Consider the following 14,347-nt stretch of genomic DNA (forward strand, 5'->3'; position numbering starts at 1 on the left):
CTCTCTTTATCTTTAACCTTTGGCATTTTAATTATGATGTGTCTTGGTGTGGTCCTCTTTGTGTCCTTCTTGTTTAGGACTCTCTGAGCAACCTGGACTTGCATGCCTATTTCCTTCACCAAATCAGGGAAGTGTTCTTTCATTATTTTTTGAAATAGATTTCCAGTGTCTTGCTCTTTCTCTACTCCCTCTTGCCCCTTTATGATTCGAATGTTGGTATGTTTGAAGTTGCCCCAGACATTCCTTAGTGTATTCTTGATTTTTTTGATTCTTTTTTCTCCTTGCTATTCTGACTGAATGCTTTTTTCTTCCTTATGTTTTAAAGCATTGATTTGATTCTCAGCTTCATCCACTCCACTGTTGGTTCCTGTAGATTTTTCTTTATTTCACTTAGTGTGATCTTCATTTCTGCTGGGGTCTTTTTTTATGCTGTTGAAGTACCCAATAGGTTCCTTGAGCATCGTAATAAACAGTGTTTTGAACTCTGCATCTGATAGATTGCTTATCTCCATTTTGTTTAGTTCTTTTTCTGGAGTTTTCTGTTCTTTCATCCGGGTCATGTTTTTTTTTTTTGTTTTTTGTTTTGTCTCCTCATCTTGGCAGCCTCCTTGTGTTTATTTCTACATTTTAGGTAGAGCTGCTTTGACTCCGTGTCTTGGTAGTGGGGCCTATTGTAGAAAAGCGCACCTGTAAGGGGGATGGGGCATAGTCTTTGGTAATCGCCAGGGCAGGGTGTGCCCTCCAAACAAGGTTTGGAGTCTCAGATTTGGTATCATCATTCTGTGGCTCTGTGTTGGGGAGGGCTCAGAGAAAGGGGACAAAGCTGCTGCCTGGCCTCTAGAGTTCTAGAGTTTTGTCCCAGAGGAAGCTGTCCCCCAGCACCTGCCCTGATGCCAGACAGTTCATTTTCTTCCCACATGCCACTGGTGCCTTCCCAGCTGCTGCCCCAGTTCTGAAGCCCAGAAGGAAGGAGTCTGCGTAAGTGCTAAGTCTGTTGCAGCCCTTCAAGAGAAGACTCCTGAGAATCTCTCAGTTTCTTCTACCACCCCAAACTCCATTGGTTTTTACATTCAGAGTTATAGGGATTTATCTTCCTGGTACTGGAAAACTGGGCTGGGTGGTCTGGAGTGGGGCTGGGATCCCTCACTTCCAAAGTATCCCTCCTGATTTTTATGTACCACACATAGGTGTAGGACCCCCCCCCCCCGCCCTGCCCTCTCTGCATGTCTCTGCCCCTTCTACCAGTCTAGGTGAATGTGACTCCTTTCATTCCTTGGTTGACATCCATACACTTTGATTTTCTGATAATTCTGGGTGATATTTGTTTTGTAGTTTTTGCTGTGGTTGTGTCAGGAGGTGAGCCATGTTTACCTACGCCTCCATCTTGACCAGATGTAAATAATTACACTTTAAAAGCAGTACTTGATCATCTTCAAAATGAAAATCAAGTTTTTTTCATTTCAGAAATAAATGCCTGGGCCTTGAAATAACCTGTTGTTTCAAGTGGTGAAGAAACATCGGCAGGGTCAGCTGTAAGATCTTCTAGCTCATTATCTCATCTTGTCTTAGTTTCTCCCCCGTCCACCAAGCCATCAGCAAGCAGTGAAGGATCTGTGACTCAGCTAGTGACAACTGTGTCAGAGATCACGTCAGAGATTGTGTCAATGACTGAGCACAGATTATGTGTTCCAGGTAGTGCCTAGCATGTTCGATGCTCACAAGGGTTCTGTAAGAGAGGGGCTGTGGGTCCCATTTGAGAGGTGAGGAAACGGAAGCACAACAGATTTAAGAAATTTGCTCAAAGCTACGAGGCTAGTAAGTAGCAGAGCTGTAGTTCAAATCAATTCCAGACAAAGCCTGTTATCTTTGCCTTCATGCATCTGCTTTTGGAAAACTGTCCTAGGCTCCCTAATGACTGATTTCTCACTTATTTGAGATATTAAATAGGCCTCAATTAAAATCCACATCTAGCAAGGAGATTTAGACTTCATCCTTTTTTAAAATACAAAACACCAGTCTTATTGTACAATAGAACAATACCACGTATTCATCAAAACTGGAAGTTACATGAAGCTTTCATTTTTAAAGGGAATGTTATATATTTCAACAGAGGCACATATTGATTTTGTTTTTCATATTGATTTTACAGCCAGTTCTGAAAAGCGAGTGAGTGATCATTTTACTTATTAGAGCTAACTGTAAAGTCACCGGGTGGGGCATGAATCATCTCCAACTCAACAGGTTAATTTGGGAGAGCTGTGAGATATTTTTGTCTCACTGCACTAGAAGAACAACCATCACTTAAAACAACATCTACTTACAAGATTTCTTTAAAGAACACTTATTCTCCCCCTCCCCCATTTTCTTTTGCATCTAACAAATAACTAGTGTCTCTCCAAATGATACATGTTTAGGCATAATAATACCAGAGTGGACCTTAAGTGTGCTTTACGCACAGTAACTCATCATAGCCTTGCAGCAGCTCTGAGGAGGCACTAACAGCACCGTCGTCATCATCACCACCACCGCCACCATCAGCAGCAGCAGCAGCAGCAGCAGCATTGTACATACAAGAAAACCAGGCAAAGGGAGATGGTGGAGCTTGTTTAAAGCTACCGCTTCAGAGCGGCAGAGCTGGGTCAGACCGAGGCAGGCTGCCCCAGCGTCCTGCGCTTCCACCCGCCACGCTGACTGGCCATTCATGAGGGGATAAACATCAGTTAGTTTAAATGGGTTATTTTTGAATTATTGCCCACTTTCAGATGGAGATTGAAGAGGTGCTTTTCCTCAGAAGAATTAATTTTTTAGAAACCATGATGCATCTTAAGTGTATAGACAACCCAGAAGGTAATATAACGAACTCTACTTGGGTGGCCACCACCGACTTAGAACAAATCTTACCATTTTGTTCTCAGACACAGAGTGAGGAAAAGTCCTCTTTGTTTTCAACTCCCTCTCTTTCCCTCCTGTCCCCCCCGATCTAACTGCACTTCAGAAATTGATGTGTCTTTGTCTCATCTGTGTTTTTATACTTTTGCCTCCTGAGTATGCATGCATCGACATTATATTGCTCAGAGTGTTTTTAAACTTCAGATAAAGGTGTCATACTGCAGATTCTTCCCCAACTCTTTGCTCGACATCCTGCCTTTGAGATTTATCTCATTTAGTCATTGAGTTGCTGATACGAATATGTTATTATATCCATGTTTCCTGTTGATGGACATGTAGGTTCTTTCCGCTTTCTGCCAGCAAAAACGTCCACGGAGGTGTCTCTTTGTGCACACACACAGCAGTCCACCCAGCACGCGACTGCCAGGTCCTGTACCAGAGGCTGCCAAGAGCTTTCCGGAGAGACTGCACTAATTTTCACTCCCAGCAGCAGGGCTCGAGTCCCCGTGGCTCCACTTCCTCACAACACCTCGCTAGTCCACCTTTACACGTTTTGCCAGTCCAATAAGTACAAAACGGCATCTTGTTTTGATACAGATTTCTGTTATCGTGAGTGAGCGTCAATATATTTTCTGTGTACATAGAACATTCAGGCCTTTCATCGGTGAAGTGACCTTTCATATAATAGGCTCATTTTTTCCCTCCAAATTCAACCATATGTCTTTTTTTCTGGCTAATTTGCACGGTCTTTTAATATATTATGGATTCTAGTCCTCTGCTGATCACACGATCTCCTCCCAGTCTGTAGCACTGTCTTTTTACTATACGATGTCTTTGGTCATACAGAATTGAAACATTTTAACATAGGCACATTTATCAATCTTTTCCTTTATGGTTAGTGTTTCCCCCCCATCACCATGGAACCCCCCCCCCATAGCCTCTTCCACCTTCACCCACCCACCTCCTGGCCATGATCACCACACTGTTGACTGTGTTCATGAGTTTGTTCTTTCTCTCTCTCTCTCTCTTTTTGATCGATACCCCCATGGCCAGTGGTCTTTGTATCAGGTTGTCCTGCCATGAGGTGATAAGGGATTCTTACATATTTTCCAAGGGTTTTAAGGTTTTGTTTTTCACATTCAAGACCTTAATCCACCTGGAATTTTTTTGTATATATTGTATGAGGTACACATTTCTCCTCACAATGTATTCAATTTATTGAATAGTTCATTCTTTTGCTGATCTGATAGGCCACCTTTTTCTTATGAAGTTTAAATACTGCATTGGCCTGAGTTTTTAAAATTCTGTTCCATTGAGCAATGTCTACTTCAGTACCAACACTACACTATCTTAATTACTATAATAATTACTGAAATGAATGATAAATCTTGATAGGCCAACGGAAGTTCCCTCCGTTTTATTCTTCTTATAAATTATCTTGACTATTCTTGCTTTACTCTTCCATCTAAATTTTAGGATCATCTGACAAATGCCATGAATATCCTGCACTAATCTGAGGTGAACTGGAATCTTTACATAATATTAAGATTCCCACCCAACATGATATATCTCTTCATTTATTCAGTTCTTCTTCTGTGTCCTTCAATGATGTTTTATAGTTATTTCCATAAAGCTACTGCATATCTTTCATTAGATTTACTTCTAGGTACCATATAGTTTTGGTTGCTACTATAAGTGTAATTCTTTCTGTTACAGTTTCTAAATGGTTATTAATGATATATAAGAACCCAACTGATTCCTGTATCTTTATCTCCAGTTGAGAGATTCTGCTGAGTTCTGTTATTAGTTAGTTCTATTAGATTTTATGTAGCATGTCTTAGATTTTTTTTTTAAGTGGACAACTATAGTGCCTATATAACATGATCGTTTTCCTCAGCCTCCTTTTTCTTGCCGTGCTGCACTGGTGGGACTTCCAGCACACGCTGAATAGCCAGGCTGCATCGGCGTCCTTGTCTTGTTCCTGACTTTAACAGAAGGGGCTCAAAACTTTCCTGCCACATATGACGTCTGCTCTGGGTTTTGGTTGGAGATCACTTATCAAGTTAAGGAATCTATCTTCCTTCTGTTCCTGTTTTGCTAAGGCTTTGTATGTTGGAAGGTAGAAATATACATCTAATGTTATCAAACACTTTCTTTACCTACTGAAATGATCATATGGTTTATCCTTTTTGGTATGTGAATTTAACCAATTATGCATTAAAAGACCAATTATGCATTAAAAGACCCTTTGATTTAAGTCATCATTGCTTTCCCAAGATAAACCATACTTGGTCCTGATGTGTATGTATTTAATATACTGAGGAATTCTAGTAGTAAATATTTAGCATTTTGCAAATATTTTTAAAGGTAAGATTTGCCTATAAGTTTTTCCTAGTACAGTCCGTGCCTGATTTTGATGTCAGAATAAACTATCCTCATAAAATAGACTGCACCGCTCTCTTTCTCTGAGACTGTGTGAGGTGAGAGTTAACTGTTTCTGAAGCCGTAGCAAACTTGCCCATAAAGCCACTTGTGACTAGTGTGTATTCTGAGAGTGGAGAGTCAGTTTCTTTAACATTTATTCATGTGTGAAAGAGGAATAGCCCCCTAAAACAACAAAAACTTACATTTTTTTATTTAACAGCTGGTTTAAGCTCTCCAGATTTTTCTTTTCTTTCCCAAGAGCACCCACAAAGTAGGTAGTCTCTCTGAATGAAAGATCATTCTCAGGAATAAAGTGACAAACACCATCTACTGGTATAACTTTCAGTATTATCTTGTTTTTCTTTGACAGGGGAGACTGATAGGCATTTCTCAAAATATTTTTCTTCAATCTTTTTATTACAAAAAGTGATATGTGAGCACTGAGAAAAGTCAGAAAAGACAGATGAGCTGTAGGAAGAAAACCAGTCCCCTGCATGTCTATATTTTCCCGAATGTTCTCCCAAGTACATACAATTTAATCTTCTCAAGCATGGTATCAATGGGCACTCTATGTTAATCAGCAGAGAGCAACAAATAATGCAGCATCAGAAGGGAAGTGTGTCCAAAAGTGTCTATTGGCACATAGCAGCATCCTCTTCTGATGTCCCTTCCCAAGCCAGGAGGAAGATCCCCACAAACAGACGGCTGGCTCTGCCCACTCCATCCCAGCCCTCCCCACAAGGCATCTGCTTGTCCCCTGTCAGATGACGTGCTGAAATCAGAGGCCAAAGGTCAGCTTATCCCTTTACAAGGATGGTCCCAACCTAGCCCAACTGGCTGAAGATAGTCAGGCAGATGAGCAACCCAAAGTGCCAGGAATCAAGTCTGCTCTCCTTGAGGGTGCTGCCCTGACTCTCTGTGCCTCCAGCTGGGCCCCCTGCCCAGGTCACAGAGGGAGAGGGGCAGACTGCCCCAGCTGGAGGCTTCCTCTCACGGTAGCCCCTGACCAGCCCGAGCACCCAGCTCCAGTGCAGACCTTTAGCAGGGCGGGCCTCCCACAGGACTGATGCTCAGAAGGCTCGTGTATCCTCACAATGGGGGCAGAGTTCGCCACATGCAAGGTGATCAACAGATGTCTGTTAAATGAGTGACCAAGTGATTTCCCATGTTCCTTCTCGTTCTTGAAGGTCCAGGTCCTGTCTGCTCAGGAAACATACTGGAATGTGTGTCTTCGTGAGCACAGGCTGAACTGCAGGCACGCAAAGGCCTTCTGAACTCAGCACCAGGTCCACTCCTTGTCTTTCACGTGGGGATGCCTGCCTGGCCCAGCTGGGCTGCCTGTCTGCACCCCGACAAGCAGCAGCATCACCTGGGGCACCAGATGCCTCGCCCACCACTCGCTCAGCATTCAATTCCAGCAGGAACCCTCTCTCCATGGCAGCGGCCCCCGTCCCTGCTGCCACCCCCAAAGCCTCCCCATTCACGCTCACCAGCTATTTTAATACTCAGGAGCTGCTGGGATCAGAATAGCATAGGCCACTCCTGTCTCTGGGTGATCCTCTCTCTCTGCTCCCAGCTCTCAAACCGTTCACCGCAGCAGTCGCCCGAGACACAGGCCCAGGCCACCAGACCGCTCCCAAAGAAGCCCGTGGGATGCCAAGCGCAGAGCTGTGGAGGGTGCCAGTTAGGGATAGGCGGCACTAGTAAACAGCCTGGTGCGGTAAAGGTGTCAGTCTTTGGAGTTCTTCAGTTTGGGGAGTGTAGATGTAAAACCCAAGATGTGAAAAAAGCAGGCAGCAACAAGGAACAAACTCCAATCTATCTTGGAAAAAAGAAACACAATATGGCCTGAGATGGTGGGTATTTCAGCCTAAAGAATGCAGGCTCTTGGAAGGTGCTGGAATGAGATAAATATAGTAAGGCATGAACCCTCCGCTTAGTCAGCTTTAAACAAAAAGAAGAAGATAAACGGTCAGCTGTTCTAGAGCGGCTGGGACACGCAAGGGAGAAGAAACCAGAAGGTACTCCTGGCTGGGAGATGATTTGGCAGACAGCACCACGCCTTGCCCAATGTTCCACTCAACTTTTTTTTTTTTTAGCAAAATATCAATTTTGTTCAATGACATTTTTGGATTTCAGTCAATCTGAAAGTGGAACAGCAGGAAAGGAATACGTAATATGTCACTTATAATACTCCGTACGTACATTCTGTTGTAGTTGTTTTTTTGTTCATGGATCGGAGATCTGAGACGCGGGTCAAGCCACATGCTGGGCGTTCACTGGTGCCAGGATCGGTATCTACCCAGTGGAATGACGGTGTTGGGGGATGCAGTTTCAGATGGTGGGTGGGTACCTGCCAGGTCTGAGGCTGGGCTCCTAAGCTCTGCTGGGACCCTGCTCTCATGCAGACACTCTGAGCCGGGAGCCCCGTTCACATCACTCAACAAGAAGAGCCAAACTGGCCGTGGGGACCTGCCTTCCTGGGGTTACTCATCAGGGTCTTTCTCTGAGGCGTCCGCATACTTGTCTCAAAGGCAGTAAATGTCTCCAAATAAAATTATTTACACTTCATGGTGATAGTAGACAGTGCCACTAAAAGGATTCACATCAAGTCATGGGGTATGGCCACTCCAAGATGCTGGCAGTGACTGTCCTCTGGCCATGGAATCGCTCCCCAAGTACAGGGCAAACTCCCAATACAGGGAAAACTGGAGAGCTGATCCCTGGTTTGTCTCTAGCCCCCAGGAGGCAGGGGAGAGAACTGGCCGGGCCCCACTGTGGGCCCAAGGCTTCACCTTCCAGGTTTCACCCTCCAAAATGCCTTTCTCCCCCCTGATTTCATGGGGCCCCGACTCCTTTGTCAGCTGTCAGCCTGTGCCCACCACAGAGCAGATGGTCAGCAGGCTCTAGCAGGCTCTCCCAGGGCCTCTCCTAGGCAGGTCTCAGCGCCCACTGACCAAGCCACAGACTGCCAGCCCCAGGAAGCAGCCCTGTGCTGACACCCGGTATGGGAGCGGTGAGCCAAATCCCAGGGCCACGTGCTACTGCCAGGCCTCACACCCCTGTGGTCCCACCTCTTCTTCCCCCAAAAGAAAGCGCCTCCCCTTTCCCCAGTCTCGTTGGAAACAGAGAATGTTCATTGCATGAACAAATGGATACCAGTCTTGACACTTGACTGAAGCGCATTCACACTCAAGTCAGGAACAATAAGGACAGCTGGAGCTGGCGAGGCCTCACTGAAGCCAGCTACATCCCCGGTCCCACCTACGAGCCTGAGGTCACCCCATCTGTGCCTCTTCCCCACCTGGGCACGGTCACCAGGACATCACTCCATGGGCTGACTAGTTGCTTTTCTTTTTTGTTTTATTATTTTAAAAATTTATTTTCAAAGTACTATAGGAACACTACTCTAAATGTCAAGTCATCCTATAAGGCTCGTAACAAAACGCAGCATCCTCTTGTCCACTTCTGATGCTGGCTCTTTAGAGGCGAAATACTGTAAACATTGTAGCTATTTCAACCAACAATTGCCTTTCTATATTTAAATTATATACTGATTCTGTTAGTTCCTGATTTTATTTGCTTTTATCTCTTTCCTATTATAAAAGGTGGGGATTTAACTCTCTTCTCCATTTATTTTTTTCCTTCCACCTTCCTATTTGGTTCTATTTGAATATTTGGTCAAATCAAACTTACTATAACTTAAATATCATTCATAGCTGAGTCATGGATGTTCAATGATTGCATTTCCTTTCATACTCATCTTGTTTTCCCGGAGCTAAACACTGCCTTGTTTTTGTTCTGGTTAGCTTCCTATCTATCTGTCACTAATTCATTCCCAAAGTTCCTGGCAGAATATAAAGTTCTTTACAACAGTTTTAAACTCCTCAACCAACGTACCACTTCAACTTTCTTCTTGGAGACTCCTCTGGGAGAGCTCGGTGCCCTGGCTCCAGCCGGGGTGTGCGTCCCTCTAAGCCTGGTCCGGGCCGTCCTCCCACTCTTCCTCCATCCTTCATCCCTTCTCTCCTGGGCCTATCTCCTGCTTCTTGGCTCTTGTGGTTTCTTCTTTCTTATTCTAGCACACATGCCAGCAAAACACCTTAAACAACTAGAGAATAAAGGCCAAAAGGCTAATTTAAAGCTAGGTTTAAACTTTGACAGATGTGAACCTAAAGGGTGAGCATTACTGTTTCTTACAAACTTCCTGACTGGGCTACCCTATGTGATGGACTACAGGAGAATAGGGTACAGAGAGGGAGGCAGTAAAGAATGCTACAGCCATGATATTTCTTATTTTCAGCGTCAGGATGCACAAGATAACCTCAATTAAATTTCTAATCCCTTCAGAAATAGATACACAGTATACTTAACATCATACAACTCCTCAATTATGAATTTGTTTGGAATGACAGACCAACGTGGATGGTGGCTGAGCAATACCTGCTAAAAGTTAATAGTCCTGTTATAACAGCACGTTAAGGGCCCCCTCTTCTCTCTAATTGGGAAAGTAATAAAAACAGGTAATCAGTGTATAACTGCAGAAGCAGAAAGCGAAAGTCACTCATCCTGAGGATCGGGGCCAGCGACAGGCGTCATGTGATACTGTGGTTTTAATTTGATTTCCTGATGTTTAGTGATGATGAGCATTCTTTTAATGTCCGTTGGCCATCTGTAGGTCCTTTTTGGAGAAATGTCTTTTCAGGTCATCTGCCTGTTTTTTTAACTGGACTGTTTTTTTATGTTAATTTGTATGAGTTTCTTACATATTTTGGATATTAATCCCATATTAAATGTCTCATTTGTGAATATCTTCCCTTATTCAACAGGCTTTTTGTTTTTTGTGCAAAACTTTTTCATTTGATGTAGTCTAGTGTGTTTTCTCTTCTCTCTTGCCCAAGTAGAAATATACAGAAAGACATTATTAAGAGTGATGTTAAAGAGTTTACTGCCTGTGTTTTGTTCTAGGAGTTTTATGGGTTCAGGTCTTACATTTAAGTTTTTAATCCATTTTGAGTTTATTTTTGTATATGGTAAGAAAGTAGTCCAACTTCATTCTTTTTAAAATTTATTTATTGATTTGAAAGAGATAGAAACATCGATTCCTTGTTCCACTTATTTATGCGCTCATCAGTTGACCCTTATATGTGCCCTGACTGGGGAAGGAACCCACAACCTTGGCTTATCAGGATGACACTCTGAGATAACTGGCCAAGGCCCAATGTCATTCTTTTGCTTGTATCTGTCCAGTTTTCCTAGCACAACTTACTGAGGAGACTGTGTTTACCCCACTTTATATCCTTGCCTCCTTTATTGCAGTTCAACTGACCATATAAACAAGGATTTATTTCTGGGATCTTTATTCTAGTCTACTCATCTATACATCTATTTTTGTACCAGTATCATATTTTTTATTGTAGCTTTGTAGTAGAGTTAGATACCAGAGCATGATACCTCCCATTTCGTTCTTTCTCAAGATTTCTCTGACTTTCTGGGGTCTTTTGTGGTTCCATATAAAGTTTAGGATTAGTTCTAATTTGGACAAAAATGTCACTGGTGTTTTAATCAGGATTGCACTGAATATGCATATTGCTTTAGGTAGTAAAAGCATTTTGATATTAATTCTTCCAACCCATGAACAAGGTATATTCTTCCATTTATTTGTATCTTTCTCAGTGTCTTATGATTTTCAAGGTATAGGTCTTTCACCTCTTTGGTTAAATTTGTTCCTAGGTATTTTATGATTTTTGATGCAATTATAAATGGGATTTTTAAAAATCAATTTCTCCTTTTCATTTGTTATTGGTGTATAGAAATGCGATAGATTTCTGTATATTGACTTTGTATCCCACAACTTTACTGAATTAATTTTTTAGTTCTAGTAGTTTTTCTTTCTTTTTGGTAGACTCTTTAGGGTTTTCTATATAGAGTAACATGTCATCCACCAATAATGAGAGTTTTACTTCTCTCTTTTCAATTTGGATGCCTTTATTTCTTTTCCTGTCTGCTGTGGCTAGGACTTCCAATACTATGCTGAATGGAAGTGGTGACAGTGGGCATCCTTGTCTAGTTCCTGATCTTAGGGAAAAGGCTTTTGGCTTTTCACCAGTGAGTATGATGTTAGCAGTGGGTTGGCATATACAGCCTTTGTTATGTTGAGATATGTTCCTTCTATACCCACTTTGTTTAGAGTTTTTTTTTATCATGAAAGGATTTTGAATTTTGTCAAATGCTTTTCTGTGTCTATTGAGATGATCATACGGTTTTTATCCTACATTTTGTGTATGTGATGTATCACATTAACTGACTTATGAATGATCCCTTTTGGTCATGGGGTATAATCCTTTTAATGTATTTTTGAATCTGGTTTGCTAATATTTTGTTTAGAACTTTTGCATCTATGTTCATCAAAGATACTAGCCTGTAATTTTTTTGTGTTATATCTTTATCTGGTTTTGGTATCAGACTAATGCTGGCTTCATAGAATGAGTTTGGAGAAACTCCTTCCTCTTCAATTTTTTTAATAGTTTAGGAAGGATAGGTGTTAATTCTTTTTTGAATGCTAAAATTCACCTGTGTAGCTGTCTGATCCTGGGCTTTTATTTGTTAGGAATTTTCTGACTACTGCTTCAGCTTCATTGCTAGTAATAGAGCTGGTTAGATTATCTATTTCTTCCTGCTCAATCTTGAAAGGTTATACAATTCTAGAAATTTATAAATTGCTTCTAGATTGTCTAATTTGTTGGCATATGCCAATAATTGTAGTATTCTTCAATGATTCTTTGTGTTTCTGTGGTGTTGGTTGTAACTTCTCTTTCATTTATTTGGGTTCTCTCTCCTTCTTTCTTAATAAATTTGACTAAAGATTTGTCAATTTTACTTATTTTTGACAATTATTTATCTTCATTCTTGCTTCCTTCAAGATTCTCTCTCTCTTTTTTAATCATCACCTGAGGATATGTTTTTATTGCTCTTAGAGAGAGAGAGGGAGACAGGGAGAGGAAGGGGAAAGGAGGGGGAGAAACATCAACTGGTTGCCTCCTGTACATGTCCCAACTGAGGATTGAACCTGCAACCTAGATACGTGCCCTGACCGGGAATCAAACCTGCAAACTTTTTTGGTGTGTGGGACAATGCTCCAACCAACTGAGCCACCTGACCAGGGAAAGAGTGTCTTTTTCTCTTTAACATTTGCCATTTTAATTACATTGTGTGAATCTCATTGGGTTCATCTAGTTTGGACCTCCGTGCTTGCTAGATCTGGATTTCTGTTTCCTTTCCCAGGTTGGCAAAGTTTTCAGCTGTTATTTCTTTAAATAAAGTTTCTGCTCCTTTTTTCTCCTTCACCTCTGGGATCCCTGTAATGCAAATGTGTGAGTGGTTGTTATTCCCAGAGGTCCCTTACACTCGCTTTTTAAAAAATCCTTTTCCCCTTTTGCTATTCTGATTCGTTGATTTCCACTTGTCTTTCGAAGTCTCTAGGCTGTTCTTTTGTGCTACGTAATGTGACGTTGATTTTTTCTAATGTGTTTTTCATTTCACATATTGTATTCTTCAGGCCTGCTTAGTTCCTTATTATACTTTCTCTTTGTTGAAGTTCTCCTTAAGTTTCTTTGCTCTTCTCTCAAGTTTGGTCAGAATCCTTATGACCATTTCTTTAAATTCTTTATCAGATAAATTAGTTATTTTTGTTTCCTTAGGGGTTTTTCCCCCTGGGTTTTTTTCTTGTTTCTTCATTTGAGAGATATTCTGTCTTTTTATTTTGTTTGATTTCTATGCTTGTTTATATGAATTAGACAAAATAGCTATCTCTCCTAGTTTTGAGAAAGTGGCCTTATACTGATGTGGCCTGTAAGCTGTGTGTGCTGGGTGGTTTGGGCAGGTCAGTAGGAGCCAGTAGGAGCTGGGCGGTTTGGGCAGGCCAGTAGGAATCAGGGCCACTGGCTCACTGGGCCAGGGTGGCTGTGGGTTGGGAAGCGAGGTGCATGTACCAGTGCCTTGTTGATCCTCCTTGCTCCCTTTGTTTGTGGCCGAAATGGACTCATATGAGTCTGGAAACCCATTTCAGTGACCTTGCTGGTAGGCCAGAGCACCTGGATGGAGCCCTCACCCATGCCATGGAGGTGGAGGGAGACGTAAACAATGGTTCTCACCAGACCCACCAACCCCAGCGAGTTCCCACCGTCCGTGAAGAGCTCCTGCAGCTCCCCAGGCTTCTCTATACAGTCTCTCTCTGGTTTGTTATACAGAAAGTGGTTCCAATGAGGCAGGATAGTGAGAAGACAGGAAAATTTTTTGGCCAGTGGAACAGGACAACTGAGACAGGAAGCTGAACACAATGACGGAGCAACTTCTAGCTAGATACAGAAGGCCACCTCCCTAGAGATAACATCTAGGCCTCATTTGTACTTCAGCCCCAGGCCCAGAAAATCAGAAAAACCAGGTGAACAACCAAGGACCAGCCACAATGACTATTATTCCCCTGCCCTGGCACTGACCAATCAGTGGAGACATCAAAGAGCACACCTGGGAAACTGATGAGTATTCTGCTGAAACTCCCCTCTGACACCTCCCCTAGGATCCCTACCTGCAAGAGAGAGATAAAATCTCTGCCCCTCATCTTGGGGGCAGCGCATGCCATTTTCTTCCCTCTCTTCTTCCCCCACTTCTTCCCCCAAAACCATGCATTTCTTAAACTCCAAAGGTCCCCACAAGACTTGCAACCAGGGGATAAACAGGGCAGCAGTAGCTTGCCCCAGGCTAATCCCCTGAACCTGTCCTCTAGACCCCCTATACTCTGACTTCCCAGTGAGCTGGGCCCAGCTAGGCTCTCCTGCTGCTTCTTCTACACTAGGCCCTTCCTTGTTTCACTGTTCCCAGCTTTAATAAATGTAGCCTCACAGTCACCTGAACTGGTGTTGTGAAATCTTTCCTACATGACGTCAAGAACCTACACACCACTGGCCGGGCCTAACTACTCAAGGCCAGGCCCTCTGTCCAATAACACCACGTGGAAGTAACTTCTTGTAGGCTC

General features: G+C 42.7%; 1 protein-coding gene across 1 annotated transcript in view; it reads right to left on the reverse strand.

Moving 5' to 3' along the window:
- The window catches only part of TNFAIP8L3 (TNF alpha induced protein 8 like 3), a 36,632-nt gene that overhangs the window by 11,154 nt on the left and 11,131 nt on the right, over nt 1-14,347 (reverse strand). The window lies entirely within an intron of this gene.

The sequence above is a fragment of the Sturnira hondurensis genome, unplaced genomic scaffold (genome assembly GCF_014824575.4).
Source record: "Sturnira hondurensis isolate 20B ecotype Veracruz unplaced genomic scaffold, ASM1482457v3 Scaffold0008196, whole genome shotgun sequence".
NCBI classification, from domain to species: domain Eukaryota; kingdom Metazoa; phylum Chordata; class Mammalia; order Chiroptera; family Phyllostomidae; genus Sturnira; species Sturnira hondurensis.